Raw genomic sequence first — 18105 nt, forward strand, 5'->3', positions numbered from 1 at the left:
TCTCTCCCATCCTCTTGAACCGAGTATTAGAATGCCTAGATCATGGGCCTCAAGCAAGAAAGCTCAAGGATCGTGCCCAGGTCCTGCAGCTGTGCCCAGCTCCTGAAGATTTGCATATGCTCCCACACAACCAACTGCCTGAACCCTTCTTCATGGTCTGCTCACACCCTGTGCATCAATCAATCCCAGTCAGCACACAGGATTAGTAAGGGCCCCTGTTCAGCTCAGGGGATCCTGCTGCTTTGACCCAAAGATAAAGAAGGCCAAGACTAAGAATTTATTGAGCCCAGGGTTAATAGAGATGCCTCACTCCTCATGGAAACTCCCAGAACATAATTGATTCTGTGGATATTTGGTGTCTGTTTTCAATATTAGGGGCCAGATGTGAAATCCCAATTTCCCAGTGCCCATCCTCTCTGTGTGCATCTGTAGGAGACAGTCTCCATCAATTGCAGATCCAATCAGTGATTAGTGATGATTCACAGTGGCATCACCAGAAACAAGGCGATGCTCCTAAACTCTTGATTTATTAGTCATCCAATTTACACTCTGCGGTGACATCCAGTGGCAATGGATGGGGAAGAGAGTCTACTTTCACTATCAGCAGCCTGCATTCTGAAGATATTGTAAACAGTTCAACACCCACGGTGATGTAAGACCAAATATAAACTTCCCTGTGGGTGGAGGGAGAAAATTTGAGAGTCTGGACTGACCCAGCTACTCCTTCTGGTGCCTCTGCCTGCTGACAGTGCATCTCAGCCACAGCCAGGATCTGAAGGTCACTGGGGGATTTGGTAGAGGGGCTCATTGACAACCTTCTCAATCTTGTCTATCTTCCATCAGCCTCAGGAGAAACAACCAGATAATGCTTCTGGTGTCTTATAAAAAACACAGATCTTTACTTCTGAGCCTCTGAAATATGGTATCCAGGTGGATATATTTTGCAGTTTGTCACACAAGAGGTCTTTGCCCACCTTGTGCTCCCTTTACACTGCTGCACCCACCTGCTAATTTGCATAGTGCTCCCTAAGGAGGACTTTCCCTTTTGAGTCTGAGATGAAGGTTCAGCTTGCCCTTGTCTTGTCCTATCAGGACTCTTAAAAGAGAATTCTTTTAGTAAGCTCCTGGGCTGCTAATGCTCTGGCTCACTGGTAAGGACAGAGGGAGATGAACAATGAAATCATGTAAATTGCAAGGAAATGAAGGAACTAGATCCTCATATTGAATGACTTGGGTCAGGATGCAAAAGCAAATTAGTGTTTGGTACTACTTACTTGTGGAACCCAGACTTAAATGATGGTAGTGATGATGGTGGTGATGATGATGATGGCATTGATGATAATAATAATAATAATATAATATGAATGCTAAAATGGAAAATATCTGAAGGGAGACAGGTAACGGTGAAAGGAAGGGGAAAAAGCACACTAAGGTTAGAAGATGAATTGGTATATAAATAAATAGATATACATGTATACCCACATGTGCATTTGAGTTATGAAGTTCCTTTACACAGTATGAAAAATGGTGGGAGTGGGAGAGGAAGAATATAGCAATAGAAAGGAGGTGGTGATTTTTTCAAAATAAGCTGCATTCAGGTAGGGATTCTCATCACAAATTAACATCGTGTTGTTAATATATGACCATTATAATTTATCCAACAATAAAATAAGTAAAATGCCATGATTATGCATATAAAACTTCTGTGAATCTGCACAACAATTAACAAAGAATGGTAAAACTCCAAATGAAAATCTTGTCAGCTGCTATGTCATAAAAAGTCCACAAGATGGCAAACAAATCTCACAAAGAAAAACCTGAAACCTAACCTTGTCCATAGGAGCTTGAAGCCAGGGAGTTCCATCTAAGGCTTTCATGGCACACATGGCATGTGGGACCATGTTTACAGAGGGGATTGTGTCTCCCCATATCCACCTTGTAAACTGTAATCAACCTGACAAGGATGACACACAAAGTTTCTTGTAGTGAAGTCATTAAGGGCAGGTCAGAAAGGTGAGGGAAGGAGGGTGGACCCTGCAGATATGCAGCCCTGAAGGGAACATGTGCACACACCCTGTCCAGCTGTGGGAGGTGAGAGGGGGCTGCAGTGTCAGTGCTTCCCCAGCAGTTCCCAAGAGTCCTCTGCAGTGATCAGGCCACTGATTGTCCTTAAAGGCACAGATGGTGTCCTGAGCTTCATGATGTCAGGCTAGAAATATAACTGCTCATTGTTCCTAACATGATTTTCCAGTGTCAGAATTTTAAAATGCTGACATATATAATTAGAATTATATTAATTATTGTTTTAGTTTAATAGGTAATTTGCTATATGTAAACAATAGATTTATAAATTCTACATTCATTTGTGAAGTGCTCCTCTCTGTTCTGAGAGGAATAGACTTTTTCCTTGGACCCAGTCCTCACTCAGGTTCATGGCCCAGACATTAACACCTTTCTTTCCTGTATGCTCTTTCTTCTTCCAGGAAGATCCTCAGAAATGTTTTCTTATGTTTTCCTTGGTCATCATATCTTTCCTTAATTTTCAGCCTCATCTCTCAGCCTGGTGGCTACATTCCTTACCCCTCAGGGCAGTGTAAGCCTACCTGCAGCTTGGGTATGACGCTAGTATCCCACGTCTTCCATGTATTTCAGGACCTGAAGTCTTTGCACATTTCAAATTCACAAGTCCCATGCTACATGTCCACACATGCTGAAGGCAGCCCTGGAGTGTGGATCTGGAGAATGTAATGTGTAATTCCCAGAGCCTGGCTGATTTTAACCACACTCAAATAGATACTCTTGGGTTCTCTCTTCCTCATCCTGTTATTATGGTCCCTTGAATTTACCATATGGCCTTGACAACTATAGCAGCCAGCTGCCTTCTCCTGGTTTTCTTTAGTATCAGCTTTGTCCTGCAGTGCATGGACAACAGATCCCTCCCAGTAAGGGCAGTCGGAGCTCTTCATGGGAACATGTGATAAGATTAGAAGTGATCTTTCAGAACAGTGAAGGAGGTGGGCATAACTTTTAGGGAAGCTTCTAAATCATCATCAAAATTGGGAAAAGGAGCATTGTAGAAGAATTATGTGAGCATGTGATGCAGAGAACATTAATTTTTTTAATAGATGGAGTTTATCAAATCAAGACTCAGATGGAGTTCTGGTAGTAAATGGTACTGAAGAAAACACTGATTGGATAATGAGTTACTCATGGTCTATCGGCTTTTAAAGAGCAGTGTTAACTTTTCACACCATCTGCTTGGACTTCCAGTGGTAAATTCCATGTGATCACCCTGTTCATCTAACTCTGGTATGACAATCTACACAATGGGATGAAGTATGTCCACATGCTAATCACTATGTGGGGACCTTCTTCACTTCACTTTGACTTTACTGTCTGGGATTCTCCAGGTTGAAGATATTCTTTTTAAACTGGGTGGCTCTAGTTTCTCAACCTCACCCTTGACCACATTGCAATTTATCATTTCTGTACCTATATGAATCACATCTCCTAAATACAACTTGTGAAAACTGCTTTATTGGTGATCATGCATATAATATTAGCTACACAGGAGGCTGAGATCTGACAATTAGGGTTGGAAGTCACCTTGGACATAAAAGTCTACGCGTCTCTGTTATCAGTTAAACACCAAAAGGTTAGAAGTGAAGCTGTGACTCATTTGGCTCATTACTACACTTGAGCACAAAAGCTCAGGGACTAAGTCAAGCCTCAAGCCTAGCACACAAAAAACTGCTTGACTTAGGACCTAAAAGACACGTAACTTGAAGGATTATGCAAGTTAAGAAGCATAATGAAGTTTAAGTAGAGTTGAGTCCTCGGTCTAGAGAATAAATCAGCTTCTGAGAAAGAAGAGTTTCCATTAATAGATGAAACAAATGTCCTCTAAAAGCTCAGAAATATCTGGCACTGGGCTGGGAAGGTGGCTCAGTGGTAGAGCGCTTGCCTTGCATGCTCAAGGCCCTGGGTTCGATTCCTCAACACCACATAAGCATAAAGAAAAAAAGCTGGAAATGGCGCTGTGGCTCAAGTGGTAGAGTGCTAGCCTTGAGCTGAAGAGCTGAGGGACAGTGCTCAGGCCCAGAGTTCAGGTCCCACGACCGGACCCAAGAAAAAAAAAGAAATATCTGGCACATACATGCATAATACCCACAAAGCTAGATATGATTCCAGGTATTTTCCTAAAAATAAAATGAAATACCTGAGGTGAACTGTTCTAGAGGGTGGTGATAGGGAAGAACATTCAGAAGGGAAGCAATCCAGTCATTTATATGAGTTCACAGGACACCAATGAATGCACCAACGGATTGTCCATATACCTCTGATCATGACACTTTATGTTGCACATATATATTTCAGTGCTACCTTCCATTAAAAACTTTAAACACTGTCCACTTCTCTCTTTCTATCAATGCATCTATCTGTCTTTCTACCTACACATGTATTATCACTTTTATAACACCCATGTCTGGGTAATAATGATCATTATTAAACCATATAACAAGGCTCAGGCAAATAACCTGAATACTCTTAAGAATTCTGTGTCACAAACTCCACTGATACCAGTGTTAGGGGCATTCTAAAATTAATTTCCCTTGAAAATGTTTGTCTTTGAGTGACTGATTTTACAAACCAATTCGTGGATAAGTTGAAAATGTTAAAAATTCTATTTGGGGTTGGGAATCGAGCTCAGTGGAAGAGTGCTTACCTGGAAAGTGCAAGGCCCTCGGTTCAGTCCTCAGCTCTGGGAAAAAAATCTGTGCTTATCACAGGCCAACAGAATCATAATGTTTTCTTGTCTCTAGAAACACATTATCTACAAGCACATTGGACATCTGGGTTCTTCAGGTCTGTGCTTTGTCACTGAGATCTGCCAGCTGAAGCTCTGACTCGCACTGCCCAAACCATGTTGATTTGCATGTGCCCAGAGCACAGCCCACTACACTGGGAACTTCTTCATAGGCTGCTCACACTCTGTGCAGGAGAAGTTCCAGTCAGCACACAGCATGGACATGAGGGCCCCTGCTCAGCTCCTGGGGCTCCTGCTGCTCTGGATTGCAGGTAAGGAAAGATGGTACTGGGGATTATTCATCCAGTGTTCAGCTGAGCTACCTGGCTGTTCATGGAATTACTTGGACAGCAGAATTAATTAAACTGCTAATGGCTTTTATGTTCCCAATGTCAGGTGCCAGATGTGACATCCAGTTGACCCAGCCACCATCCCTGTCATCATCTCAGGTAGACAGAGTCACCATCACTTGCAAAGCCAGTCAGGGCATTGGCAATAGTTTACATTGGTACCAGCAGAGAGCAGGGAAAGCTCCAAAGCTTCTGATCAGTTATGCAACTACTTTGCAATCTGGGTTCCCACCAAGGTTCAGTGGCAGTAGATCTGGGACAGAGTTCACTCTCGCCATCAGCAGCCTGCAGCCTGAAGATGCGGCAACTTATTTCTGTCAACAGAGTAATAGGTATCCTCCCACAGTGATACAAGTCATAACAAATAACTCCCAGCAAGGCAGAAGTGAGAGGCTGGGCTGCCCCAGCTGCTCCTCCTGGGGCCTCTACCTGCACAACTGCCTCTACTCTACACAACTTCTCAGATGCAGCCAAACTTTAAGGTCACTGGAGAGAGAGAGGTCATGGAGGCAGTTGCACACCCTAACTCTCTGTCCTCCTGCTCATCCTAAGCAGCACACACCTAAGAATGCCTCTTCTGATTTTAAAAATCAGTGATCTATACTCATATTTCACTTACATTGTGCTGCAGCCACCAAAAAGAAAGAGCCATTTTAAGTATACCAAGCCAAGTTTTTAAAAGCAAGTCAAGAGAGCTTTAGAAAAGATTTTGTTTTTAGATTATAAAAAATTCATCATCAAGTCTTGAACCATAAAGCAGATTTCTTGATTAAAATGGAAAATTTCCAGTTCATTGAGAGATACATCCATGAGTTACCATATATATGCATATATACACAGATATGTATGTAAATACATATATTCATATATATATGAATTTTTATATAATATCCAGTAGCAAAACATAAATAGCAAATTTACCCAATCCCTGTCACAGCCATGGTCTGATTTGTAACATATTTCATTCAGCTGCAAAGGGCTCTGAGGATACCGAGCAGAGCATATCTTCTGAGACCCCACTCAGCTGAGCCTACAGCCCACAAAGCTCTCCCCTTGCAGGCCTGTGTTGGTGGATCGTGGGGCTTGTACTCTGGGCCTGAACTCTGACCCTCAGCTCTTCAGCTCAAGGCGAGCGCTCTCCCACTTGAGCTACCATGCCACTTCCAGTTTTCTAGTGGTTTTTATAGGAGATTAGAATCTCCCAGACTTTCCTTCCCAGGCTGGCTTTGGTCTGTGATTCTCAGATCTCGCCTCCTGAGTAGCTAGGATTTTAGGCTTGAGTCACTGGCGCCCGGCTAAGAAGTTTTCACTGTATTTGATGATGGTATATTTTGTGGAGTGGAAGGGAAAAAAAACATTTTGTTTAAATAGGGATACAGGTTGATCCATTGCAACAATGTACAAGATGCTTTGTGGAAAAATAAACTTTACAATTTAGGTGGGTGTGGGGTGGGGTTGTGGTAGGAGATGGGGGAGTACAGTTGTGGAGATGGGAGGGAAGGGATAGTAGGGAAAAAACAGGAGGAGGTAACAATGCTTGATAAGAAATGCACTCATTACCTTGTTTATGTGATTGTAACCCCTCTGTACGGTATTTTCACAATAAAAAACTTATTTAAAAAAAAAAAGTTGTTTGGAGACAGTGAAAAGAAAAGATGACAGAAATAGGAAAGGAATGAGAAGGAAGCCTTTATCAGTCAACTGACCTAACCTCTGTATAATGTTTAACTCAGTTTTAGATATAGAAAATTCTAGATGTAGTAGTCTCATCTGCCTCTACTCACATGTGAGGCCTGTCCTGTCTGTCGAACAATATGGTATATTAATGTAAAGAGAACAAGTAGTAGCTGGGCTCTGGTGGCTCACGCCTGTAATCCTAGCTACTCAGGAAACTGAGATCTGAGGTTCGAGGTTCAAAGCCAGCCTGGGAAGGAAGAACATAAGAGTCTTATCTCCAATAAACCACCAGAAAACTGGAAGTGGCACTGTAGCTGAAGTGGTAGAGCATTCTCCTTGAGCTGAAGAGCTGAGGAACAGTGCCCAGGCATAGAGTTCAAGCCCTATCTCCAAATAAACAGAAAAACAAAAAAAAAAAAATAAAAACAAGCTGCAATTAAAAGAATTTAAGCATATGGTTTATAACAAGCAACTACTGTGAGAACTGACTCACTCCATGAGATGAGATATAGCCCTTCTGAGAACAGGACCTCCAATTAATCACTTCCCAGAGGAGGCTATTCAGATGACCATGTGGGGTCTTCTGGAGAATCAGCACAACTTCCTTCTCCATGTGTTACTTCTTACCATGTGATGTTCTCCCCCATGACAGAGCAGAATCCTTGGAGACAAGAAGTAAGAACTGAACTCTCTGTGACAAATAAGCAGAGACTGGTTAATTTAGATTGGGAATGGAGACATTAAAATATTTTATGTTAATTTAAGATAATCATGATTATATACCTATATTTGTCTTTACATAATTTTAAAAAGGGGGGTTAAAAACATAATGGTATAGGAGTGGAATACATCTTGATCACTTTCTCCCTTTACTCTCTAGAGGGAAGATTTAAGAAATTCTGTGAGTTATTTGTTGTGTAAATACAGTGTGAAAGATTAACAGGACAGATAATGGATTTTAAAACTCATTACATTGAATATATAGTGACACTTTGAAGTAAAACTTTATAACATTTTTATTTTATCCCTTTTAATTTAATTTAATTTTGTTGTAAAGGTACTGTACAGAAGGGTAACAGTTACGTAAGCAGGGTAATGAGAACATTTCTTGTCAAATATTCCTTCATCTCCTACTATCCCTCCACCCCCACCCACCCCGAAGTTATAAAGTTCATTTCCAACATAGTGTCCTGTGAGTATCACTGTTGCATTGGTCACCCTTTATCCTTTTTTCACCATTTTGTTATTCTCCTTCTCTTCTCAAGTCATATAAACGTGTATAAAAGATGCATGGTTCCAGAATATAAACAGTGACTACAGGGGATAAGCCAAAGGGAAAATTAAAAAATATATAATAAAAAGAAGGAACTTGATACAGTATAGAGACCACAACAAAGTCAACAAAAAGACCTCTTGTTTCTATATCTTGGAGTTCATTTGGATTAGCATCATTTTATATGGTGATATTTACATAGCTATTGATCTATTGTGATCAGCTGCAGGACTATACTAGACATATACTAATTATTACAAATGAAGGAAACTATGAGCCTATGTTTCTTTAGATCTGCTTACTTTACTTAATATGGTTTATTCTAAGTCTTTCCATTTTCATGCAAAGGGATTTGTAGGGCTCCAAGTGAAAACTTTCTAAATGAAGATCGAGAAACACAACAAATCAAAGAATTCATGGATACCTAGTATCATATTAAGCTGCAGAGCTTCTGCATAGCAAATGCAGAAGCCAGCAAGATAAATAGAAAGCTCACAGACTGGGAGAAGATATTCACTAACTATACAACAGACAAGGCCTCATATCAAAAATATACCTAAAGTTCAGTAAACACCCCTCAAAAATCCTCAAAGAAATAACCAGCCCATTAACCATTAGGCTAAAGAATTAAGAGTCTATTCTGGAGAGCAAATATGAATGACCAATAGACACCTGAAGAAATGTTCAACATCTCTGATCATAAGAGAGATGCAATTCACAACCACATTGAGCTTCCACCTCACTCCAGTTACAATGGCCATTATTAAGAAAACAAATAATAATAGAGGTTGGCAGGGATGAGGCCAGATACTACTCTGATGGTGGGAACCTAACGTGATTCAACCACTCTGGAAAGCAGTATTGGAGGTTTCTCAAAGATTAAACATAGAACTCCCTACAATCCAGCAATCCCATTTCTGGGAATTTACTCAAGTGACCACAAACAAGGCCACATTAATGTTACCAGCACAACTGTATTCCTTGCAGCACTATTCACCATAGCTAAGATATGGAACCAACACTGATGCCCCTCAATAGATGAATGGATCAAGAAAATGTGATATCTATCTATCTATCTATCTATCTATCTATCTATCTATCTATCTATCTATCTATCTATCCACGTCTGTATACATCTATATCTATCTATCTATCTATCTATCTATCTATCTATCTATCTATCTATCTATCTATCATCTATCTATCTACACTGGAATTCTATGCTTCTGTCAGAAAGAAGGGCATTGTCCTTTAAACTTATAAATAAATGCATTTAGATTACTACTAGTATCAGAAAATTTTCTTTTTCCTGTCAATTCTTTATGCTAAATTTCCTTTGGAAACAGAACTTCTAACACTTGTAGCTGAGATTCCTGAACACATAACTTAGTAACTATGGGCATAAGATGCCACTTCATCTAGCTAAACTGTTCAACTCCCTTGAGTATCCTTGCTGCTGCTGGAGGGTACATTGTCTGTCTCTAGACCTTCTGCACGAGTTTAAGGCAAGCTGGGAAATGTGCTCATTCCTTTCCTATAGACTGTCCTTTACATGAACCTGCATACCTTTGGTCTCTGATGATGTTTTAGGGTGTCAGAGCCATGTGCACCCTATCTTCCTTCTCAGTGGGGTCTTTCTTCCCAGTGCTGAAGGAATCTAGGATTTTATTGGTTGTCACCAAACACAGAGCATATTTGGTATCACTTTTCTCATAAGAGCAGGCCTTACCTTCCCCTTGGCTCTTCCCGCAATGTTGCACCCACCTGGATATTTGCATATTACTCCCTAAGGAGGACCTTCCTTCCTAAGATCTGAACTTGCCTTGACCTGTCAACACTGCTCACTTAACTCTTAAAAATGAAGTCTTTCTCTCGGCTCCTGGGGCTGTTAATGCTCTGGATCCCCGGTAAGGGCAAAGGGACATGAGGAACAAGAGTGGGTGGAAAGGTGAGATCTAAAGGGTCCAGTTGTGCCCTGTCTGTGAAGATCCTGTTATCCATGTTGGGAAAGTGATAGTTAGGTGTGAGAGAGTGAGGAACAGTCAGGAAAGAGCTAAAAATGTGCTTGGGTAGAGACTGCTAGATGAAAATACAGTCAGTGACTCCTAGATACCTCTTTTTATTTTAGAAATATCTCTATTTATAATCTTTTATATTTTTAGATTTTAAATCAATATAAAATACAAAAACAGGCAATATATAACAAAATACAAATAATATCAGTATGTCTATGTTTCTGGATAATCTTGCACTTCTGTCTTCTTCTAATTTCATGATCCAGTGGAGATGTTGTGATGACCCAGACTCCAGTCTCCCTGCCTGTCACGCTGGCAGATCCGGCCTCCATCTCCGACAGGTCTAGTCAGAGCCTCCTGCGTAGCAATGGAAACACTTATCTAAATTGGTACCTGCAGAAGCCAGGCCGGTCTCCACAACTCCTGATATATACAATTTCCAACTGACTTTCTGTGGTTTCAGACAGATTCACTGGCGGTGGGTCAAGCATAGATTTCACACTAACATCAGCAAGGTAGTGCCTGAGGATGTTGGAATTTATCACTGCTTCAAGATACACTTAAGCCTCCCACAGAGATACATCCCTGAACTACTGCTCTGGGGAACTGCAGAGCAGATCATCTGAGTCTGTCTAGGAGGAAGATATGTTGATCAAGGTAATTATGAGTAACTATGAGTGCAGATGAGGTTTGAGTGACAATATGACTTCATTCAATCTACAATCATGGAACAGGAGAACAATCATAGTAGCACAGAGACCAGGAGACTTCAAATAAACCATGATGTATTCATTGAAAAAGATTCTTTGTGTCTTAAGTAATATTATAGCTAACAGGTAATATAAGAATGAAATGTCTTTTGTGACTTTATTCCCTTTATAATGAACTTGAAATACTTTCCACAAGCACATGGTCCTGGCTCACAACTATAGTAAATGCTGTGCTTTCTGTTCACCAGCTGGAGGTACAGTTGTGCATTTCTTGCCTCTGCTCTATGTGTTTCCCAAACGCTGCTTTACATTCAAGCCCTTAGCAGAGTTTGGTCACTGTCCTTTGGTTAGATTAACCTTCCCCAGTTACAGTACTGCACCCTGTACACTAGTCTCTCACCTTCTGTGCCCCAGGCCCTGGCTCTATTTAAGACTGTTGAGTGTGATCAAGCCCTGGAATGGTGTCCATAGGGCCCAAAAGTGGAAGACTAAGCCTTGTTCAATAGGTACAGCACACATAGCTCTATCTGGCCAGCCTTAGTGAATTTATTTGAAAAATCGTGACATGAGGGCATCATTAATAGCTTAATTTTATTTTACATCCATCTCTATAATCCTAAATTTTAAACAATGACAATGTACTCTCTAGGATTTGGGTGATATTCTGTCTTGTGCCAGCATCTAGTTTGCATATGCATCAAATGGTGTAAACTGTTTCACCATGATTTTCTCAAATCCATCTGGGAAACTAACGGGTGGAGTTTGAGATGCTCTGAGCTCCAGATTTTATCATTCATTGGCAAAATATATGACTAGAATGTATATTAACAAAAGGGATACCTTTGATTCACTTATGAACAGTTATTGTAAAGTTTATCCTCATTTGTAGCATTCTGAGAATGATAGTCAGAACTACCTCAGAGTGTATTCTCAGTTCTCACCTCTGTCCTGGCAAGCATCTTACCCACATACAGAGAGGCACCCTTCTGATTTCTAATTCTCACTGAGTCTTCTCACTGTGTAAGTTTGTGGGTCACCAGAAAAGAAAAAGTAAATGATCCCTGAGCTTCCAGCGTGGTGCTGACGCTGGGTGACTGATAGTCAGCTGTCATCACTACTCCCAGCTCAGAAACAGTTGATTGAAGGGGCGGAGCTTACTTGGAAGTATTTCCAGATACTTTTATTGGTTCTAAGATTAGGGCAACAAATCTTCATTGTAATTTAGTAAATAAAAAGAAGAAATTACATTAAGCATTGTCAACATTTGACAAGTAGTGGAAAACCTCTCTTGAAAAGCACATACACAGGCAAACACACATACTGAATATAACTATATAACACTCATTTACCTTAATGTATATGAATATACATTTCTTCCTAAATTTTTCCTGAAATGAGACATATGCTCAGCATCCTTTAGCACTTGTTACAAATGCAGAATAGCTGATCCACCTTGGTCAATGATGCTCTGCCTTTTTTCAAAGTTACACTTGTCCTGCAATGATTTGAAATTCATGATTTAGATGAATTTAACTTGGTAAATGATATCTCTTATGAAAAGTTGTTGGCAACACACCAACATTTTTGTGTAAGTAATAACTAATTTTTCTTCTTTGATGTTGAAGTTTAGTTCATAATTATTTACTATTTGCAAGATGCAATACCTTGAAAGTCTAATGGAATGATTAGTTCTTATTAACTTGATGAACTATTGAGAAATAATGATTTCAAATTAGTATTTCTGTTCTGGAGATACATGGACATACATGTGTTTCTACATCTTGACCTCAAGATAGTGTTTATGATCTTACGTGTGTTCAATGCTTCTTTGGTTTCTGTTCCAGATCAAACACATTCACACAATGGAGACAAGTCCAGTGACCTGCAACAGAACTCTCCAGTTGAGCCTGGCATGCATTGGGAAAATCATTGCAATGGTGAACTTCTCTAAGATTCATGTTCTGTGTTAGGATCCCCTGGGTTTGGAAGTTTTTACCCACCATCATTGTTGAAACACTGACTGATTTCATGTCAAATATGCACACAGAGAGTTGAAATTTTATCAAAACTGACTACATAACTAAACTAGTTAGAAAAATTTTAAAGAGAATACAGGGATAATATGAACATGTGAATCAATGAAGTAGTGTAAGATCTTCCAAGGAACCTTCTATCAGAAACAGTTAATTTGCAAGAGATCCACCAACATCAATTAATATTACAGGTATTAAAAAAGACTTAGATATAACTTGTGAAAGTACTTATGATAAGAAGTTTACAACAATGTACACGTTAACAGCAAATTATTTGTTTGTTCATATAAACTTGTATAAAGAGCTCAGTTGCCTGCAGCCCTCAGCTCTATCCTCTGCTCTGTCAGTGATGAATAGGACTCAGTCATTCTACAACTTTGAATCCTAAATAAAGCCCTCATTCACCATATGGATAGGGATCTAGAGAGGGAAGGAGTTCTGGAAAATTCACTTACTGCAGAGACTGTGTAATGAAGTTCAGAGCTGACTACACAGTGTGGTCCTATGGCCCAACTCTCAGGATTTGATCAGGAGAGCAGTGCCCAAGAACATTTCCATATTGCATCTAAGTGTTATCAGCAGGTTGCAATAAAAGCAACAAAGTTTCATAAAGTCACACTTCAATGAAAATAAAGTTTTTTATTTTATATATATATATGAGGCTCTTTACAAATTAAATTCTGCTTAACAAAATAAAAAGAAAATTCAACTGAATATGGAAATAATATTATTTTCTTTCTTATTCAGACCTTTCCAGAATTCAACAATATCATCAACAACACTGAAAATAAATGCAAAATTTTGCAAATACAAAATTATAAACCACTTGAGATCAACTGAATGTGAATCTGCATTTCAGCATGTTGGCAGGTGATCTTTATTAGGTTTAAGAAGCCATGTTTAACCCAGGAGCTGGTGGCTCACAGCTGCCATTTTAGCTTCTCAGGAGTCTGAGGCCTGAGGATTGTGGTTCAAAACCAGCCAAGGTAAGAAAGATATTAAGACACTTATCTCCACTTAATCACCAGAACCTGGAAGAATAGCTGTGGCTGAAGGTGGCAAAGCACTAGCATTGAGCAAACCGAGTTTAAGGACATTGCCCACACCCTGAGTTCAAGCCTGAAGACTGGAACAAACAAGCAGACAAAAACAAAAACAAAAGAAAACCAACTGTTTTAGAGGATGATTATCAAGTTTGAGAGATTCTCTTTACTTCTCTATTAGCCCCTATTAAGAACATATCTAGTTAATCCACATCTTATACACACACATGTGCATATACACACATGAATGTGCACATATATACATGCATGTGCATATACACACATACACAGTCCATTTCCAGTTGCTATAAAAAAGTAAGTCACTTTCAATAGTTTGATGCATAGATTTATTCATTCAGAGAATGATAATCAGTTTTTAGTTGGCCTAAGTGAAAAAACGTGCCACAAACCTTACAAACTAAACTAAAAAAGAATATTATCTTTATGAAAATATTTACTCCAATTTGACACCTTCATCATCATTTGTTGTCCTTTACAGAGATCATTTCACTGAATTCAACATTCAAATCCAATGTAATTGTTACTCATTTATCACTTGTAATGTCATTAAAGCATCATATAGAGCTAAATTTTCCAGAAGACATTTCAAAGTTAGCTTTCTTACAGAACCAAATCTAGAAATGGATTTGTTTTATGGATGTTTTAATAAATAAAGTACTGGGTTTAATTTGGGCTTATTACCCAAGATTACATTTTATTACTTGGTTTTGGGTTAAATTATATAAAACTATATTTTCTTACTATTTTTTTATTTATAACTGCTGGGTTGAACATTGGGCCTTATACTAGCTTGGCTAGTCCTCTATCCCTGAGAAATTCCTTCACCATTCTTTGATGGTAGCTATTTAGGAGATAGGTCTTGTGACCCTTTGTAACCATGTACTGATCTTCAACCCAGATTCTCCAAATCTCAACCTCCAAAGTAGCTTGGCTACAAGCTTGATCCTTGCTTCCAGCAACAATCTATAAATCCCTTTCCTCCAGAATTTGTTTGCTGTCCTGAGCATGTTTCAGAAGTAAAGTAATATAGGCAAAAATATTTCCAGAAGCTGGTTAATCTGTACTCAAATGTACTATTATTCTTCAGGAGCTACTTGCACCTGAAGAAGCTAATTGTAAGCAGAACTCTGAGAAGCCAGGTTTGGTTCCAAGGATACTATGTATGTGATCAGATGGTGTGAAAGAAAAAAGCAAATGTGGAATCTTTTTGAAAGGAATTAAAAAATGGAGACATTGCAGCAATTGTCATTGTGAGCTTACTATAGGTTAAGACAATTTAAATTTACAGTTTTCAAGAATTTCCAGTAGTTAAGTACTTTAAATATCAACCGTACTCTTTCAATAGAAACACAATGTGAAAGATGAATTGAGAGATACCAGAATAGGGAATTACAAAGATAACTGAAGTATTAGTTCCTATGTTAACTCATGCAATACATTATTTTAAGTACTTTTTTATTGTAAAAATACTGTACAGAGGGTTTACTATTACATGAGCAAAGTAATGAGTACATTTTCTGATGAGCATTATTGTCTACTCCTTTGTTTTTCCCCTACCATCCCTTCCCTCCCACCTCAACAACTACCCCGCATAATTGTTGTCACTATTTATTTGTTTGGCTCTGGTCCTAGGGCTTGTACTCAAGGCCTGGTTGCCCTTGCTGAGGCTTTCTTCCTCAAGGATAGTGCTCTATCACTTGAGCCAACACTTCCAGCAATGATTTTGAATGGAGGATGCCTTTGGGGGAAGAGTAGTTCATTGTTGAAGACAGTTTCCTGTATTTTTCTGCCCAGTCTTTTTGCAACCATGGTCTTCAGATCCCAATCTTCTGAGCAGCTAGTATGATAAACTTGAGTCAGAGGTCCTCCAGCTTTTCCCCTGTTTGGAAAAAAAATCTGATTACTTTCCCCTATCCAGAGGCCCACTGAGTCGTCTGTGCTCGATCTGAGTCACACACACACACACACACACACACACACACACACACACACACACACACACACACACACACACACACACACAGAGAGAGAGATTGTGAGACTGTGTCCTTGGCAGAGGCATGGGAAAGCCAGTGGGCAGTGTCCTTTGGACATCCCATTAGTGTTCCTGTCCTCTCTAGCTCATCACCAGGGGAACTTGCCGTTACCTTAGTTGTCATCGCGAATGGTCTTGACCATGAGCCAGGCAGTTTTCATACCAACAGCCTTTCCGGTGTTGCCCATGGACCTGTGTACAGATGGTGGTGCTGGAAAGGGCACAGGCTGTTGTCTAGGCTTGGGATAAAACTTCCTTCCCCTGAGACCACCCCTGCCCTCACACCGCCAGCACTAGCAACACTATCAGCACCCCTTCCTCCTCCTATACCTCCAGCTCCTGACTGACCAGCACTGCCCATGACACTTGGTAGGTGGGCAGAGATGTGGCCACTCCCAGTGCAGGCCAGGTTGTGCTGGAGTTGACCTCCTCGGGACACTGTGCCCCTGTGTTCATGGCCCAGAAGCTTGTGCAAGAGCCAGGAGGCTTTTCTGGATGTTGGTGTACGAGCATCTGGGCCTGTTGGCCTCAGCTCATCTTGCTTTGGGCAGCCCAGAACCTGGCACTCACGGCTTTCATACGCCATTCTGGGTGTTGGCAAAGCCGCAGGTACAGCTCTCACCAGGACTCGCCCTCTGCTGTTTTTTAGTCTTTGAATGGTTCTTTTCACCAGACTTGCCCCAGTTTGTCTGTACTGCTTTGGGCCAATGTCCTAGGGAGTTGTGGGGAGGGGATGTGTGGAAGGTCAAGCAAAGTGCATCTTGGGAGACCCCTACTAGGATGGGAGGGTGTAACAGGCAGGAGTCAGGGAAGGGCTTAGAGGAGGAACTGTGGGAAGAGGTGGGGCAGCCAGAGGACTATATAAGGCAGGCAGCTGGCAGGCAGAGTCACTCTATGCTGCCAGGCAGTGCCACATGCCTCACAGTGACTGACCAGAGACAAGTGTTCTGAGCACAGTGAGTGACCATGGCATCCAGGAACCCGGGTGAGTGGCCCAGGTACCTATGTAAACATGGACATGGTTGGCAAAAGGATGGAGGTGGCCAGGTGGGTGTGTGGAGCCGTGAGGCAGATTCAGGAGCACCTGGCCTCCAGCACAGATGCCGACGAGCTCCCCAAATCCTTGAGTCTGCTCTCAATCATTCCCATCACGGCAGAAATCCTTGCCACCACGGATGTCAGAAGGCTAGTGAAGAGTTTTAGGAAGCACCCACAGGTGGCCGGTTTGGACAAAGAACTGGACAAACACTGGAAGACCTTGGGTGTGCTGAGCCACAAATCAGAGGCTCTGAGCCAGGTCCCTGACCAGGATGGAGGTCTAGAGCCCAGGAAGTATGATCTTGGGCAGGGGGAGGGGCAGAGGGAGGTGGAGGATGGTGAGAGGGAGCAGGAGGACCTGGTGAAGGCATCGAAAATGGATCTGTTCTCTCAGATCAGGGAGAGTGAACCTCTGGATCTAGGAGTCCAGGTGTGTGGTTCCCGCGTCTCTGTAGACGTGGCCAGGGGTGGCATGGGGACTCAGACCGCCGAGTGGGTGTGGGGAGCCGTGCGGCTGCTCCAAGAGCACCTGGCCTCCAGCACACATTCGGAGGAGCTCCGCAAATCTTTGAGTCTGCTCTCAGTCTTGCCCTTCACGGCAGAAATCCTTGGCGCCACCGGTGTCAGAGACATAATGAAGGGTTTTAGGAAGCAGCCGTTGGTGGGCAGTATGGCAAAGGAGCTGGACACACGCTGGGAGACCTTGGCTCTCCTGGGCTGCAACCCAGCGCTTCTTTCGGAGATTCTACAGCAGGTCCCTGAACAGGATGGTGGTCAATAGCCCAGGAAGGAGGCTCTTGGGCTGTCACAGGCAGGGTGGGTGCAAGAGGACAAGTTGAAAGAGTCAAGTGTAGTTTGGGGCTCCCGGGGAAAAGCCATGGTGCCCAGGAGGGAGTTCCCAGCTCTGGGCCAGAGACCCCATGGCCTGGGAAGCTTTGTGAGCTCCGGGGACCTGGCAAGCAGACTGCCAGTCCTTGACCCAGTAGCAGGTGGGAGAAGCATCCCCGAGTGGCCCCAGCATCCTCTGGGGGCAGCATCAGTCCTCATCATTGGTCCATGGACAGCTCCAGAGGCCCTCAGCACCATAGGCCCACTGGTACCGG

At 41.6% G+C, this 18105-nt stretch overlaps 1 long non-coding RNA gene across 1 annotated transcript; it reads left to right on the top strand.

The window, feature by feature from the left end:
- Positions 1-10411: 10411 nt before the first annotated feature.
- Positions 10412-14584, top strand: LOC138804204 (uncharacterized). The gene is made up of 3 exons (XR_011365202.1): positions 10412-10779; positions 12677-12769; positions 13613-14584. It is a non-coding gene; the product is annotated as an uncharacterized lncRNA (long non-coding RNA).
- Positions 14585-18105: the final 3521 nt, after the last annotated feature.

Source organism: Dipodomys merriami, unplaced genomic scaffold, assembly GCF_024711535.1.
Source record: "Dipodomys merriami isolate MVZ:Mamm:240054 unplaced genomic scaffold, mDipMer1.0.p SCAF_36, whole genome shotgun sequence".
Lineage (NCBI taxonomy): Eukaryota > Metazoa > Chordata > Mammalia > Rodentia > Heteromyidae > Dipodomys > Dipodomys merriami.